Below are 15,024 nucleotides of genomic sequence, written 5' to 3'. Positions count from 1 at the left end.
CAGTCTAATTGATTTCACATTTTTCATCTCCTACACCTGAGCCACAAGCCAGACAGTTTGGCCAGCACTGATAATCATCACACATCAAGTGCTGGCCAAACTGTCTTAATGCAGTGAAATAAAGCTCAACTATACCATTTCAGGCAGGGCATGGGCCAAATAAATTCAGCCCCAAGCCCACTATGATATCGTTTCAAATGTTTACATTTATTACGCAAATGAAAACTGTGGCAAGACATCAAATAATCTGTTTCCGACTTTAGCGTGAACAAGCCTGATCCTTGGAGATGCTGTGAGTTCAAAGCTTTCAAACATACCACCATTTTAATATTTGACAAGCACAGCTTTTTATCTCCAACTTATTTATCCAGTCAAGGTAAAATACAGTCATTTGAACAGTGTGGAATGGGCTCAATCAAAGGCAACAAGGCAGCTGAGGATTCGAGGTAGCGATGTTAGAAAACAGTCCAAATCATTGCTGAAGTTTCCAATGAAAAATGCTAAGATGACCGAAGGTAAACAAAGGACATCCCAAAAATATTGCAGGTAGGACTGAAACAGTAATTTGTATTCATTTGTTTGAGTTTGAAAAATAAAAATAATGCAAGGAAATTGATTACCAAAACTATGATGCAGTTTTGTTACAACTGTTAAACCGTTTGCCTGCAATCTGTCACAAAGGATGGATTTAGTCCATAAGGAGTTGTTTTTGTATGTTTGAGCTGCTGTTAAAGCAGGATGCATTTCCTGCATCCCCATCCTTCAGTTTCATCACCAGTTTTATCCCAACTGATGAGTTAAAAGGGCTCAACTCCGGTCTGAAGGCTGCCGTTCCTTTTCCCTTTGCTTCACCTGCCCTCAAACCAAATCCTTTGTTTTCCCTCCTCTTACTGTCTTTTCTTGATCATGTTCCACCTCCAACCATTTCTCTAGTCTTTGGTAATTTCATCACCAACTTTGCAAAACTTCTTCTTATTCATCTTTATTGTTTGAAAGGTTTCCTTTTAGCTCTCAATTTTTATTCAGTCTGGCTTATTTGTGGCCTTCATTGACAGCTTTCTAAGTCATTTCATTTCTGTTTTCCTTCTCTATATATTTTAGTTTTCCACAGTCGTTTCTGTGATTTACTTTCCTACCACTAAGCTGAGTTACCTTTCAGTCTCTGGCTTCATTTGAAAATATGCAACTTTCTCTTGACTTTCCTCTCCTTCATTTAACATCTTTTTCCTCATTTGAAACATTTTACATTTCGAACAAGAAGGAAAAAATAAGTTTTTTTTTCCAATATATATAATCAACCATTTGGATTTTAGTTATGCAAGACTAAAATCCAACTCAGGACCCCTAAATACAACTTTATGGTTGTGTCACCAGTAAGTCAGTTCTATGTGCGTTATGCAAATTGTCAGCAGTTTTCACCTGGGATACTGTGGGCAACAAAACAAGTCCAGAAAGGTTCAAATTCAAGAGAATATCATGAGTCACAGGTTTTCGATCAATATTAAAATGACTGATTAACAAACCAACTGACAAAGACTTGAAAAATTATCAATACTCTTTAGCAAAACTTCAATCATGCAGTCATTCATGTTCAGAGCTCAGAGGCACGTCCAAGGTGAGGTAGGCAAAAACCTGACTACCACTGAAAAAGACATGTAAGCCGAAGCATAGAGAAATATCTGAAGATAATTTTGTGAAGGTTTTAGGGCTTATAAAATGAGTGACTCTAGATGGAATTGAATCAGTAACATGCATTAATATCAAGTTAGAGACAGATGAAGATGGAGACCTGATGTGGGCTGGCATCTTTAAAGAGAAGCTGGTTTAACTTGTTTTGGGTCGAAGATGACCTCAAAATCAAGCAGTGGTAAAGCAGGACGCCTGCATCTTTCAAAAATGGTAATTTTTTAAGGAATGCATCTCAGGGAAATAAAATTTGCCAAGTAACTGCAACCCTACCACCCTGCAAGGCTTAAGCAGGTCAGAACAAAACCAGAACAGAATTGGATATTATTTAACTGCATTAACTGTTCATTTAGCCTTTCAGCAGATATTGGAAAATAGCCCCAGAAAGTAACATGTATAAAAATGACTCATGGTATTTGAATACAATTACCATCCATATGAACGCAGCAACTCTTCTAAAATTGGCGAATGTCTCCACATGCGATTTTAAAGGAGCAGCTGAGACCAGAAAAGGCGAATATGTACCATTGCATACCATGTCATCATTCTGCAAATCACCGCATAAAGGAGAAATCCCGTATTCACAAAGATGTAATTTCAAAAGCGATCATTCCTGAGGTCAGATGGCTTCACATGTGAAATATTCTTGCAAAATCCAAAGTAATAATCTGCACTGCAGACGTATCAAATGCTGATTTTCTTTTTTAAATCACACAGTTGTTTACTTAATGTTTTAATGTAAAGTCAGCGAGCCCAATCTTGCTGCAGTCATCATAGATTATTGCTCTTTTCAAACTAGTCTACTTGACTCTCTTAGTAGGGAAATATACCAAAAATATTCCTCAAGTTAAATACAACTTAATATATTTTTATGTGGAAAAATCCTCCTACGCTGCAAAGGAAGATTATTCCATGTAAGAGTATTGGTCATGAGAGAAAGAGAGAAAAGTTTCATGTCAAAAGTTACGAACGAAGATGCAGGTAATATTTTTCCTTCTTCCAGTTCAGTTGTATCAGGAGAAACATCATTAAGTTTGCCTGATTAACACCCAATCAGTTTGTGCCCAAAAGATTGCACCAAATTCTACAATTGTGACTCAAGAGCCACATGCAGATGGCAGCTGAGTTTTGCATACAGATTTCTGATTTCCTTCTAAAATAAGATGTTATCAAACTGCACAAACATGAGCCACAAATACACATATTTTCCAAACTTTTATTTCTCGGTTTATTTCAAAGTGCTACAAAGCTTGATCTACAAAAAAAAAACAAAAAAAAAAAACACCACAATTTGTTGCTTATGCATATCTGTTGCAATTATTACTTTTGACAAACTGATTATGCGCCTTCCCAAATAAAACAGGACCGCCTTCCTTGCATTGTTTAAGCAGTATGGTTAACTGAAGTATCAGTAAGTACTACAAGTTGATGCATATTCAGCTTCTGATTGCAACTGAGCTATTCATGTCTGTGCTCCTCACACAATTAGTTAGTCATCACTATAAAAAGTGACAAAACATCTACTTTTTTAGAAACCTGAATCATTGTTAATGTATCTAAATAACATATTCACAGTAGTTTTCTTATTCTCGTGCACAAAAACCTCTGAAAACAATAAAATTTATTACTTTCTTCATTTTCGGGCTTTTGGTTGTTGGGTCTCTTTTGGTTGCTCTCTGATCAGTCTGCTTCTTTGTCACTTTTTGCAGCCAGACGTATCTTTGTAATAAATTCTTTCTAAAGTGAGACGGCCAGCTAAAATTAAATGAGATCTCATCTTTAACTCGAATTGATTCATCACAGCTGGGACTGTCACAGCAAACAGCCGAGCTGAATAACTTGGGGATCGACGGAAAATTCTCTGGCTGTGATAATCGATGGCAGAGGACCTATTGGAGTAAGTATGTTCATTGGTACTAATTAAATTATTATTATTTTTCTGTCATGTTGTATGCAACACTTTTAATAAACATTCAGTCAGCTTTCTGAGCTTCATCCCGCCTGCCAGACTTTTTACACACATTTTGAAATCATTTTGCCCCCTTTTTTGAATTTGACATTTTTCTTTTAATAACTTTTTTCACCAGTAAAGTCATAAAGCTCATCATTCCTAGTGTTTAGAGGCATGTTACACCACTACAGTAAAAGCAATATTCTCTCCTGCAAAGCTTAGGGGTCCAGATCCTCGGTGCTGTTGGATAATCCTGTCTAAATGAATTTTACAACTTCGGCCTGCGTTTTCATTACTCTTGACAAGTGCAACTCTGTCTCTCTATGATTCATTTTTATCTCCATCTCGTGTCTGTCACGCTCTCGTTTGCGCCTGCCTGGGCCACATGCCTCACATCTTCCGTTCCTTCTTTTTTTCTTCTTCTTCTTCTTCTTCTTTTTAAAAGCATGTGATATTTACCAGTGATCCAGGAAGAGTGCGGCTGAAATACTCCTGCTCTAGATGAATAACCACATGGATGTGGCTCTTCTCTTCTCTCAGGCTGGAAGAAGAGCACAGCTCACTGCTTCCTTCTGGATCCAGATTATTTAAAGTTAAAAAAGGGAAATTGCCAAAACCTGCTCTGAGCAACCCAGCTGTTCCTACTAAAATATTTGCCTTGGTATCTAGCATTGCACTGTATTGCTATTAGCATATGAAGCGCTGGATATTTTCCCAAGGAGTTTGAAACTGGATCCGTGTTCAGACCAGATGGATACTTATTCGTCTCTGCTTTATCCATAAATGGATGTTTGCTATGTCAATAATAATGTGAAACAAACGTTTAGAGCTACGAAGCAAAAATGAAATCTGTCCAACGCTGAATGGTAATTCAGCAGCAATGAAACATTGGTGCCGATGTCAGTGGGGAGAATTAATATCCCCACAGTACATTCATCACAGTCCCCGGTTAGCTCTGCCCGCTCATATTTCATGCATTGTGGGTGTTTATCTGGCAGCCAAGTTCTGCAAGTTTAAAAAGTTATCTGTCTGCCAATGTTATACATATATATATATATATATATATATATATATATATATATATATATATATATATATATATATATATATATATATATATATATATATGAAACTAGGGCAGCAATCAGAGGGTGATCAAGTGTTTGGTTATTTTATGCATTTTCATTTCACAATTCAGAAAAGATTTTAACCATAAAAATATTGTCATTACTCTATTATCAATTAAAGTATTTACTTTTAACAATGCAAGTAAAATTATCTTTAGTGCAAACTCTTCCTCTAAGTTCCAAATAGACAGTACAGATTATTATGGTTGGAAGGAAGGATTTCCTGTTGCAGTCCATGTTGCAGCACACAAAGAAGTCTCTGACTAGAGAAATGGTTAGGTTATCATGCTGTATAAAAAGAAATTTTAGGATAGGCATATGGTCGTCTGTTATAATTTTCATTTTACAAGATATCCTTCTTTGCACAATGCATTAATGTACGTTTCCATGGTAACTGGTCTGTTGTTCCTCCGTTATTAGTTTGTCCACGGGTGATGTAGGTGTTGAATATCGTTTTGTAAATAAAAAAAAGAAACATCTATTGACATGAGGAATTGTCTTAAAACAGCCACAGCCTTCATGTCAATGTGTAATAAGATGTCACTTATGCTAATGCATAATTGCCCTGCTTTCATGATATATCATAATGTGAACCTTTTTTATTTTCCATAAATTCTCTAGCAGTATCTCATCTTTTCCTCCTGCTAACATGGCCAGTTCCGGATGCATACACTCATTATTTTCAGCACAGTGGCTCAGCTCAATGGAGAGCTGACAGTGGCGGCTTTGTTTGAGACTATCGTTAAAACCACTTCCATCTTTCTCAGCGGTCTAGCTGACCCTATAAATGGTTGGTTCTTAGTTGGTTCTGCTGACTTACACGAAGAAGAAAAATGAAAAGACCTGGAGAACAAAGACAACTTGTGTCTGTTGTAAAACTTTCATCTGCTTGCTTTTTTGTTGAAAATGTAGTCTGTACATGAATAAGAGGCGATAAAGAGGTTTTCTAACCCACATGCACTTTTCCTCAGTGTCTTTTACTTCTGTTAAGATACATTAATTAAAATTGCAAAAAATGCAGGGTGTAAAACAGGGCTTTTTGGATCGCAGCTTCTCTTTTTCCCCAAATGCTTTGTGTTATGCAAAAGTCAATGCTGCTTCAAAAACGGAAAAATGCAGATGCCAGAGTTTAAGTTCAGTTCAAACGGCTTTTCAGTTTCCCTCCCTGAGTTTCTTTGAAAGATTCAAACTCGAATCTAATCTAATCTCCTTTCACACTCTCAATTTAGCAATTAAAAATTGCAAACAATAATGTGACTGGTTTTGCTGTTCTCAGCGCCACCCGCGGGCAAACTGGTCTTACCTTTCCAAAGATTTTTAAATGTCACAGTCAAAGAAGTTGAAAAAGACCATTACCAGTGACATTTTATTCTGCTGGCTGTGCGCGTGCGGGTTTACATGTGTGGTATTAGAGCCAGCAAACCAGCTTACATTACAAGTAAATAGCATTTTGTCCAGTGCAAACACTGGTCCTCAGGTTGTTTAAGATTCTTGCTCGTTTATCACTGGTTTTACAAGCTGGATCAACTCAAAGTTCTGCTTTAACCCCACTTTCGCCTTTTGCTTTTGAAATCTCATTCTCCTAAGGCCAAAACGTTGCTCATCTGTGTGTGTGTGTGTGTGTGGGGTTTTTTTTTTTTTTTTTACTTTTATTTGTTTGTTTTATTCACAAAATGTATAATTTTGACCACTGCATGCCGAGGGCTGATTCTATTGCGCTTTACTGAACATATTTATCTAGAAATCTTAACCTCTTGTGTGCTTCCACTGATAATGTTAACACCAACTCTGAGGTAACTCTTCCTTCACCGGCTGCATTAGTGTTGCCACTTTTACTTTTAAATAAATAAAGAAAGAAAAAGGCATACTACAGTCAATGAGCTGACTTTGGCATATTACTTAATTTCCTTTCAATTATAACAAGACACAACTGGTCTGTTTTCACAAACTTCTTCCTTTATAAGTCAGCTCAGGAGACGCGCCTCGCCATTCTGAGAGCAGGCAGCTCTCAGATTGTCAATTTAATTTAAAAACCAAAAACTGTATAAAATAATAACAAATAAATAAATAAAATCATAGTCAAAAATTGACATCAATTTAGACAACTTTAGAAGAGAGAGAATACAGAGTGAGTTTTACAAATATCTAACGAAGGAAACGGTCCTAAAGTGCAACGCCACTCCATTCTGCAGCTTTGGAGAAGTTACTGCTTGGCTTCCACTATTTTTCAATCTGAATCTGGGGAACCACAAGATATAGTTCAGCAAACCTTCGTGATCAAGCTGCAGTATGTATAGCTAAAAGGTCATAGAGATAATGCAGTGCTGGTTCATTTTTAAAGAGGTAAAAACTTACCATAAAATTAAATTTCAACGCCAACTCTACGACAAACCAGTAGGCAGTACAAAGAAGTCCCTATGGATGAAAGAAAACCATAGATTGTCTTTTCAAAATTATCAAAAAACATAACAAAGCTTCACCTTTGCAATCATTGTTGGGAGAAAAACGATTGATTTCGGACAACATTTGTCTATTAAAGTTAAAACCTTTATCCAGATGTAAGTATTAAAAAAGGATGAAGATGCAGAAGGTTCAAACTCCTAAAGGCAAGACATTTGCTTTGTCTTCATTCAGTTTTATTAGACTAAATGCCATCCAAACTTTAATTTGATCCAAAAACCAAAGCTTCTTTTTTCAGTCGTGGCATCGTACTTCATAGGTACATACAGGGAGCATTTGAAAGGGAAAAAGGACAGGTCTCAGGATGGATCCCTGAGGGACACTACAAGACAGATGAACACTTTCAGATAATCAATCCTTCAGTGAAACTGAAAATTTGAATATTCCTTAATTCCAACTGTAAGCCCTAAGCGGAAAAATTGGGTCTATGGTGACAAAAGCAGCACAGAGGTCTAGAAACACCAAGATGACAGATGTCATCTGAAAACTAAATGTAATCTAAACTTCTCAAAGCTCCAGCTCAGAGCTATGATGTGCTTTCAAACCAGATGGAAAACCGTCATTGATACCACAATGCCTGGAGCTGAAGAGAGACAATTTTCCCCAATTCCTTGGAAATATAAGACTACTTTGAAATCTAAGAAAAAAAAAAAAAAAAAGAAAAGGAATAAACTCCACTATAGCATACTTAAAATCAGCTTTAGGAAAATCTAAAGCGTAAAAATAGTTAAAGTTAGTGGAAAGCTGTAACTCAGACTGGTTAAAATAATTTAAACAAGTTATACAATACCTGCTTTCTATTTTTATTATTTAAAATTATAATTATGCCATACACATATTACAAAAATACAAAATGGTAATTTATTAATAAATGTAATTCTTTACAAATACTTTCCAAAAAAGGGATGCCGATATCCCCATTACTTGTACATCTGTTTAGTACTGCACTTTTTCCTTCCACTCAACTTTCCATTATTTTGTGTTGGCTGCTAGCACAAAAAATTACTCTGGTTTCTATAAAGAATACCTGCACTCAAACCACCTGTTTAGCCAGCAGTCGTACAGAAACTGATGACGCCGTTACCTGCTACAGTTTATTACCACTTAGCTGTCCTTTCCAAATGCCTGTTGGTAACTCAGAATAGTACGAATATAATCTGCCTAACCTTGTCCTACAATCATAAACCTGAACTTAGAATTGAGAAAGTGTTATTGTCCTTAAGGTGTGGGCAGAAATTACAAGGGCTTTAAACAAGATGAGACTCTGGACACATTAAAAAACTCCATCAGTCTAGACTTTATGGTCCCATCTGTCCCACCTCCAGTGCTCAGAGCAACATGACTCATTACCTCTACTAGACTCAGTCCTTTTTCTTTATGTGTTGCCTTCAACCAGCAGAACCCCACTGGGTAACATAAGGCATGGATTGCCTGAGGGGTACAGTAAACGAGTCCCTCACACATAAATTCTGATTTTTAACTTGGCTTAAATAACAATCTGCCCTGCCAGTCGGAATAACTTTGTCACAGGGCCAGGCGCTCTGGGTTTGGGTGGCGTTATCACATTTCCTGGCTATGGATAAAATAAATCCTGTAGAGATCCCGATCCATTCCCATTGCAGATTAGAAACAAAATCCCTTGAGAAAGTTGCTGCTGTGTCTCGCGGCCTCTTCGAAGTAATATCTGAACAGAACCCCCTACCGAGGGTTAGGTCCAGGAGACATCTTTATCTGATACTGCACCAGCACCTTTGGTGGTGGACCTTTGAGCAACGCAAAGCGTCTCCAACGGGTGAGCAGAAACCCCCTGGAGAAAAAAGGTTATCCCATATCCCAACATCTTCTTGTTTTGATCATTACCCAGCGCTCATGACTGATGGCGAGAGATAAAACTAGACTTGGAAAATAATCTGAGAGCCTCACCCACAGGCTCTGCTTGCTCTTCATCAAAACAATCTCATAAACTGCTGAATCAGTCCAGCAGTTTATTTCAGGCCTCATCTCAACTTAAAGCACAAGATCACAGAAGCTCAAACAAACTCAGACAGGTGTCTCTCTTCCTCAAAAGTTCTTTTATCTAAATGTTGTTGTTTTTTTTTTATTATTTATTTTTAACCAGAATTCAGTTATTAGCAAACCGGGAATTTAAAATAAACATCGCGAAAGAAGCTGTTCCATTTTTTCTTTTTCTTTTTTTTTTTAAAGGAGGTACAGATGAATATATTTAATTTTCATCATATTTTTTAGAATGTCATTATGTTCATCTGTACAAATGCCATTTTATCTGCTCAACATAACTTTAACGCCACTATTGCACAGCCATGTGTTCTTCAGTTTGAAGTTTAAGACTCTTCTGAATATTTAGAGGCTTAAAATTCAACATTACTGAAAAGAGGCCTGCAATCACAGTTTGCTACTGTGAAAAAATGTCGGTTTGGAAGCGGCCGAGTCATAGTGTGGCATTTAAGATTCAGATACTGTACTGGCATCAAACACCACTCTTAACACCAATATGGCTGAATTAAAATATTTTTGCAAAAGGAGAATGGGGCATATTTTTTTCTCTGTGGTGATATTCAAAGCTCACTGCAAACCATCAGCTCTTAAATTCTGACAATGCACAACTTATTATGTTCAGTTGGGATTTAATTTTCACACATGGTCCAGGTAGGTTAGATAACGTTTCTCTACTTAATGAAAGAAATCATTTGAAAACCACTTGCTGTATTTACAGAGGTCACTTTTATCCAATTTTATTTATTTTTTGATTATCTGAAACATGTAAGTGTCAAAAACTCATGGGAATTGCATAAGTAGGCAAACCCTATTTCACAGCACCGCAGATAAGCCTAGACATGAAGAGAAAATGATTAAAACTAAACTATACATTTACATATACAAGAATCTTTGTCAAATACACCATATCAATCAAACAAACCACTGAAAGATGTTGCCCTCTCAGTGGACTTCATGAGCTGTTTTTTATACCTCTGTGAGCATGCCTGCCTAGCACTTCTGATCCTCTGCCAATCATTGAAAGGATTTATGGTTCATCCAGTAATAAGCCATTTGACCCACAGACAGATATGTCAACTCCTGGTTGTGAAAGTGTAAACCACCAATCATTTGGAAAGAGAACAACACAAATTCTCTCTGGCTTATACAGAATATCAGTTTATGGATTTAAAGGAGGAGGCCAAGAGCTACAGAGTGGGGTATAAATTTTACAAATGAAAATGGATAACATGGGGATGAACATGAATGGTTGGGTGGCTCCATCCACATGTGTGTGGGTGTGTGTGTGTGTGTGTGTGTGCGTGTGTGTGTGTGTGTTTAAAGCTGTGAATAAAGAAAAGGGGGATCCTTGAATGACATCTGGGCTGCTACGAATCATCAGTTCCCAACACAGGTCCTCATGAATCACTTTAACTAATGGGAAAGAGCCTCTGCAGGCCAACGTGTGCACATGTGTGAGTGCTGACAGCATGCTCTGAGTCACGAAATACTGAAAAAAGAAACCTTCATTGAAGTGTAAAGATTCTGGGAGAGCTTTTGTCAACTCCTAAGTTATGGACTGTTATTTTTATGCTTCATTTCCGCAAAATAGCTTTTGGCTCTGGCAATGATGGCTAGTATCACTGTTTTATTAGACTTTCAGCCATTGCCTTGATTTTGATTAGTTCTGTAACAGAAGAAACCTATTTAGGAAGTGTAAGCACCTTGCTCAGATAAAAGCAGAAAAAACAAAAAGGAGGAGGATCCCACCAGCCTGGAAGATTACCAATTAAGGCCTAATTTGTAGTGAGCTTGCAATCAATGTTAACTTGTTCGTTTGCTAGAATAATTAGAAGGTTTTGTACGTTTGACCTCAGACCATGTCTGAGTTCCTTGAAAGTCGCCAACAAGTTGACTTTTTCTAATTAGAGGTTCAACTATCCTGTTGGTACTTTAAATGGGCTTGTGAGTTGGCGTCACATTTTTAGTCACCAATACATGTTTTGTCCCCTGAAACGCCATCAAACTCTTTTGCTCTTTGCATCACTTTTACAAGAACAATATTAGTCTTTGTTTAAAGTCCGATTTTATTTGGAAAGGTATATTAACTCGGTCAAACATCAAGATTAGATTAATCACAACTTTCTCACATTTTATCACAACCACAAACCTTCGATGTGTTTTGCTTTAATTCTGTGTGACAGATTAACTAAAAGTAATCAATTATGAAGTGTCAATTAAAATTTCCTTTTTATGTATCTGCATTTGCATTCAAGAGCGATCAATTGTCTTCAAAGGGCAACGAATTTGTGAACAAAGTCCATTTGTGTGTTATTTAAAAATAGTTATCCTGTACAGATCTTGGATGTTTGATACTTCCACAAAAACTCCACCATCATCAGGCTTTGGCCTCGTTTAGGAAGGTTAAAGGTTAAAAATATACATCAGAGCTCCAATTTTAAAACCAATGACACTCATTTGTTTGCTTGGCCAGTTAAATTACTAGCCTGTATATTGAATTGAGAATCTTTGGCAAAATTTGAATAATTTCATGCAGAGATGCTTTCAGTTGAAGGGTCCAGCTACAAATATACGGCATGAAAATCATTACTTCCCTTCCACTACCATTTAAAATCTTAACAAAACACACTGAAGCTTGAGGCTGTAATGCGCCTATTTCCAAACGCATATCTTCTTAGTCTTAATTTTTGACATTTGCAATCACAAGGCTTTACAAACGCCATCTGGAATCTCATATCTTTAGTACATTGGCTGTAGCAATACAGGAAGAAGTAAAATGTACAATGGTGTGTAAAATGGCGTGAAATGTACAGCTGAAAACAAATACGACAGGTCAAATCATGAGCAGGTGGAAAACGTCAAAGCTTGTGAAACTGAAAAATCAGCTGTTTTCCCACTGAAAATAACTTATTTATGAGGGACAAGGACACAAAAAACTGCATTGATGTTCTATTGAGAAATCCGTTTTGTCAATTCTTTTCATTATTGCTCCCTAAGAGGCTTTAGTGAGAGCTAACAAGAATGGTATTCTTCAGCCAAGGTAAAAATGGTATGAGTAGAGGACTGGCACAAAACGGTATGTCGAATTGGTGTGGACAAAGATTAAGGGGTGTAAATACTTCTGCAGGGCTCAGTACAATCTCAAATTTAATCTAAGCCAAATTCCAAATCCTAAATATGTCAAATAATCAGACACCATCATCTTATGTTGTATGAAGATCTCTGTGCTCTTGAATAAATACACAGGTCTTGTAAAGAGGTTGGCCTAATTTAAACTCCGGGATTCTTGTCCTCAACATAAGCGATGAGCTAGAATGCAGAGGTGATGGTGGAGCAAAGTCTGCAGTTTTAAAATCAATGTCCTGAGACTGTGTACGGATCAGAAGGCAATCATTTTTTGCCCAGAGGAAAGGAAGCTCTCTGCTGTGATGCTGCACACGCCGCCAACCATTGTAAAACCTTTCAATGCTCTACCGCTGGTTGAGAGTTACGGCTCCTCATCCTTCTTCCAGGTCAGGCTGGAAGTGCTCCCTGTTGTTGACATTTTTGGTGCCGTCCACTAACACTCACACAGTCATGCTCCATGTCTTACAGAGACTCATTATTTCACCTTAAATGGCCCGGTGGTAGCTCTCTGAAGTCTTTTGAGGGAAAAGAAGGCTGTTTAAAAGTGTGAGATTGAGAATGTGTCAAGAGGCTTGGCAAAATTGAATTGAGATTTGTAGCATTTTTTAAACCTTAGCCAATTAGACTTTGAATAATAACCCTCAGCTAAATTGTTGAGAGTTAATCTGAGTACAGGAACAGAATAAGCTCAGTATGACTTTCTAGAAATAGAAGCGATTATGTTTTTTAGGTCCTTCAGGGTCAAAAATTATAGAGGGTGGCATACTTTGGATAACGTTGGAAATAACTGTGCTGCATATAGACATTTGAGTGTAGCTATGGGATTTGTACTTAATGATAAAAGTAAAAAAGCAAAGCTGAGAAATTTAAATTCCTTAAAGTGTGATGGACACCATCATTTCTGACAAAATTACAAAACACCTGGCAGTAAAGCAGGAGAATAAATTATACGCCCATGAGTCATGTAAAAAAAACAAAAAAAACAATGAATTTCTTCAGATATGTCCTGGCAGATTAAAATAAAAAACTGCATGAAATCAGAACTTGCAAAAATAAATTACATAAGATGTTTGGGTTTTTTTTTTTTTTCCAGATTTGTCACTTTAGTGAAGGACAAATGTTTTGAAGATAAACAAGAAACAAACTGAGACATTTTACTCTGACTGTTAGAGAACACAGCAGGTTTATCCAAATATCAGGGGTGTCAGGATGTTTTCCCTCCTTGAGGACATAATTATTACCCTCATGACTGAAGTCATGTCCTCTGCACTTAGCTGCTGCAGTAAACAAGGCAAGGCACAAAATAAAATATAAAAATTTAACACATGATTTGGAAGACTTTACCACTCACTAAACATTGGCTCCTCTGTTACCAATATCATATAGATATTCTATATATTCTATTTTGTTGTGTTATTTATTTAAAATATACCATAGACCATTATGGTATCTTGCCATAGGTTAATACACCTCTGACCTAGAAAAGATAATTTTAAAATTTTAATTATTACAGTAAGTGGATCATTAGTATTGCAATGATGCTCTATCTAATTCTGCTCAACAACAGACACAGACTCTCTCAACTAGCTAATCAAGATTGGGTAAGGTGGGGTTTTTTGGCCCAAGTTGAACATTCTCGTACAATTTGGCTAAAAACTAAGGATGTAAATGACAGGAACAACATGCTTGGACTCATAGGAACACAGTTAAATGTTGAATACACCCATAACAGCTAAATAAACATGTTTGTCGATCAAAGCATGATCTAAAACATCTTGCATGATGGTATGTTTTGATAAAGTTTGCACAACATTGCTAGCTTTTCTAAAGTAACGTTCTAAAAGGTTAGCATCAACCCTCCTGCTTAATGTGAAGGTCTATGGAAAATCTCATTCATAACTTTTAGCAGTGGTGCTGTGATAATATACTAAATATGTTTTTTTATTCTCACAGCATCCGTTTCCTCTTCTTTGCTTAAATGATTAGAGATTTACTGTGCTTGACCTGAACCCCATAGAAAATCTACAGACTATTCTCAAAAGGGTAATGAGACAGCAGATCCAACAATAAAGAGGACCTGTATGGATCAAACTAAACAAACCAGGCTTACATTACACCTCAGCAGAGCCGCGGTCCGATAGCGTCCATGCCACGCTGCATTGATGCAGTAATCATGCAAAGAGAGACCCAGCCGAGCAAGGAATGACAGAAATGAGCATGGTACTAAGAAGCCTGGCATTTCTGTTTAAAATATTTTCTTTACTGTTCTCACATATTCAAATTTTATGAGAAATTGAATTTTGATATACACCAGAGTGACTTTCTCTATAAAATAGTAAGTCTTACAACCCTGATAAGTTTCTGTGTTGTTGTTGTATCAAGTTCTAGATTCACACGTTTTCTTAAAATGCTTTTGAGTTTGGATTATCCTGTTTGACTTCTTGTTTTTTCCCGCAAAACTTTTTAGCAGGAAAAAAAAAAGTATTTTCAATCGCCTTACATAACAGGTATGAAACGCTGCCATAACTCACTGAGTATTTTCACTCTTGTAGTTATTTGTTTTTATCCCACTTCCTCCATGCCATGTCACGTTCTGTTTCCTGCCTTCTTATTTTTACCGAGATCTGGACTGCCTGCCACAGCTCTACCTTTGGTTTT

General features: G+C 36.9%; 1 long non-coding RNA gene across 3 annotated transcripts in view; it reads right to left on the bottom strand.

The window, feature by feature from the left end:
• Positions 1-6,827: 6,827 nt before the first annotated feature.
• The window catches only part of LOC122826751, a 131,629-nt gene continuing 123,432 nt past the window's right edge, over positions 6,828-15,024 (bottom strand). For all 3 annotated transcript variants that reach the window (XR_006369861.1, XR_006369862.1, XR_006369860.1), the window contains 2 exons: positions 7,120-7,179; positions 6,828-7,002 (listed from right to left, as the gene is read on the bottom strand). This is a non-coding gene — a long non-coding RNA (uncharacterized LOC122826751). The remainder of the gene's footprint in view (positions 7,003-7,119; positions 7,180-15,024) is intronic.

This window comes from Gambusia affinis, linkage group LG23 (genome assembly GCF_019740435.1).
Source record: "Gambusia affinis linkage group LG23, SWU_Gaff_1.0, whole genome shotgun sequence".
Classification (NCBI taxonomy): domain Eukaryota; kingdom Metazoa; phylum Chordata; class Actinopteri; order Cyprinodontiformes; family Poeciliidae; genus Gambusia; species Gambusia affinis.
The sequence above is the reverse complement of the archived record's forward strand: the minus strand, read 5'-3'. Positions and strand labels throughout refer to the sequence as shown.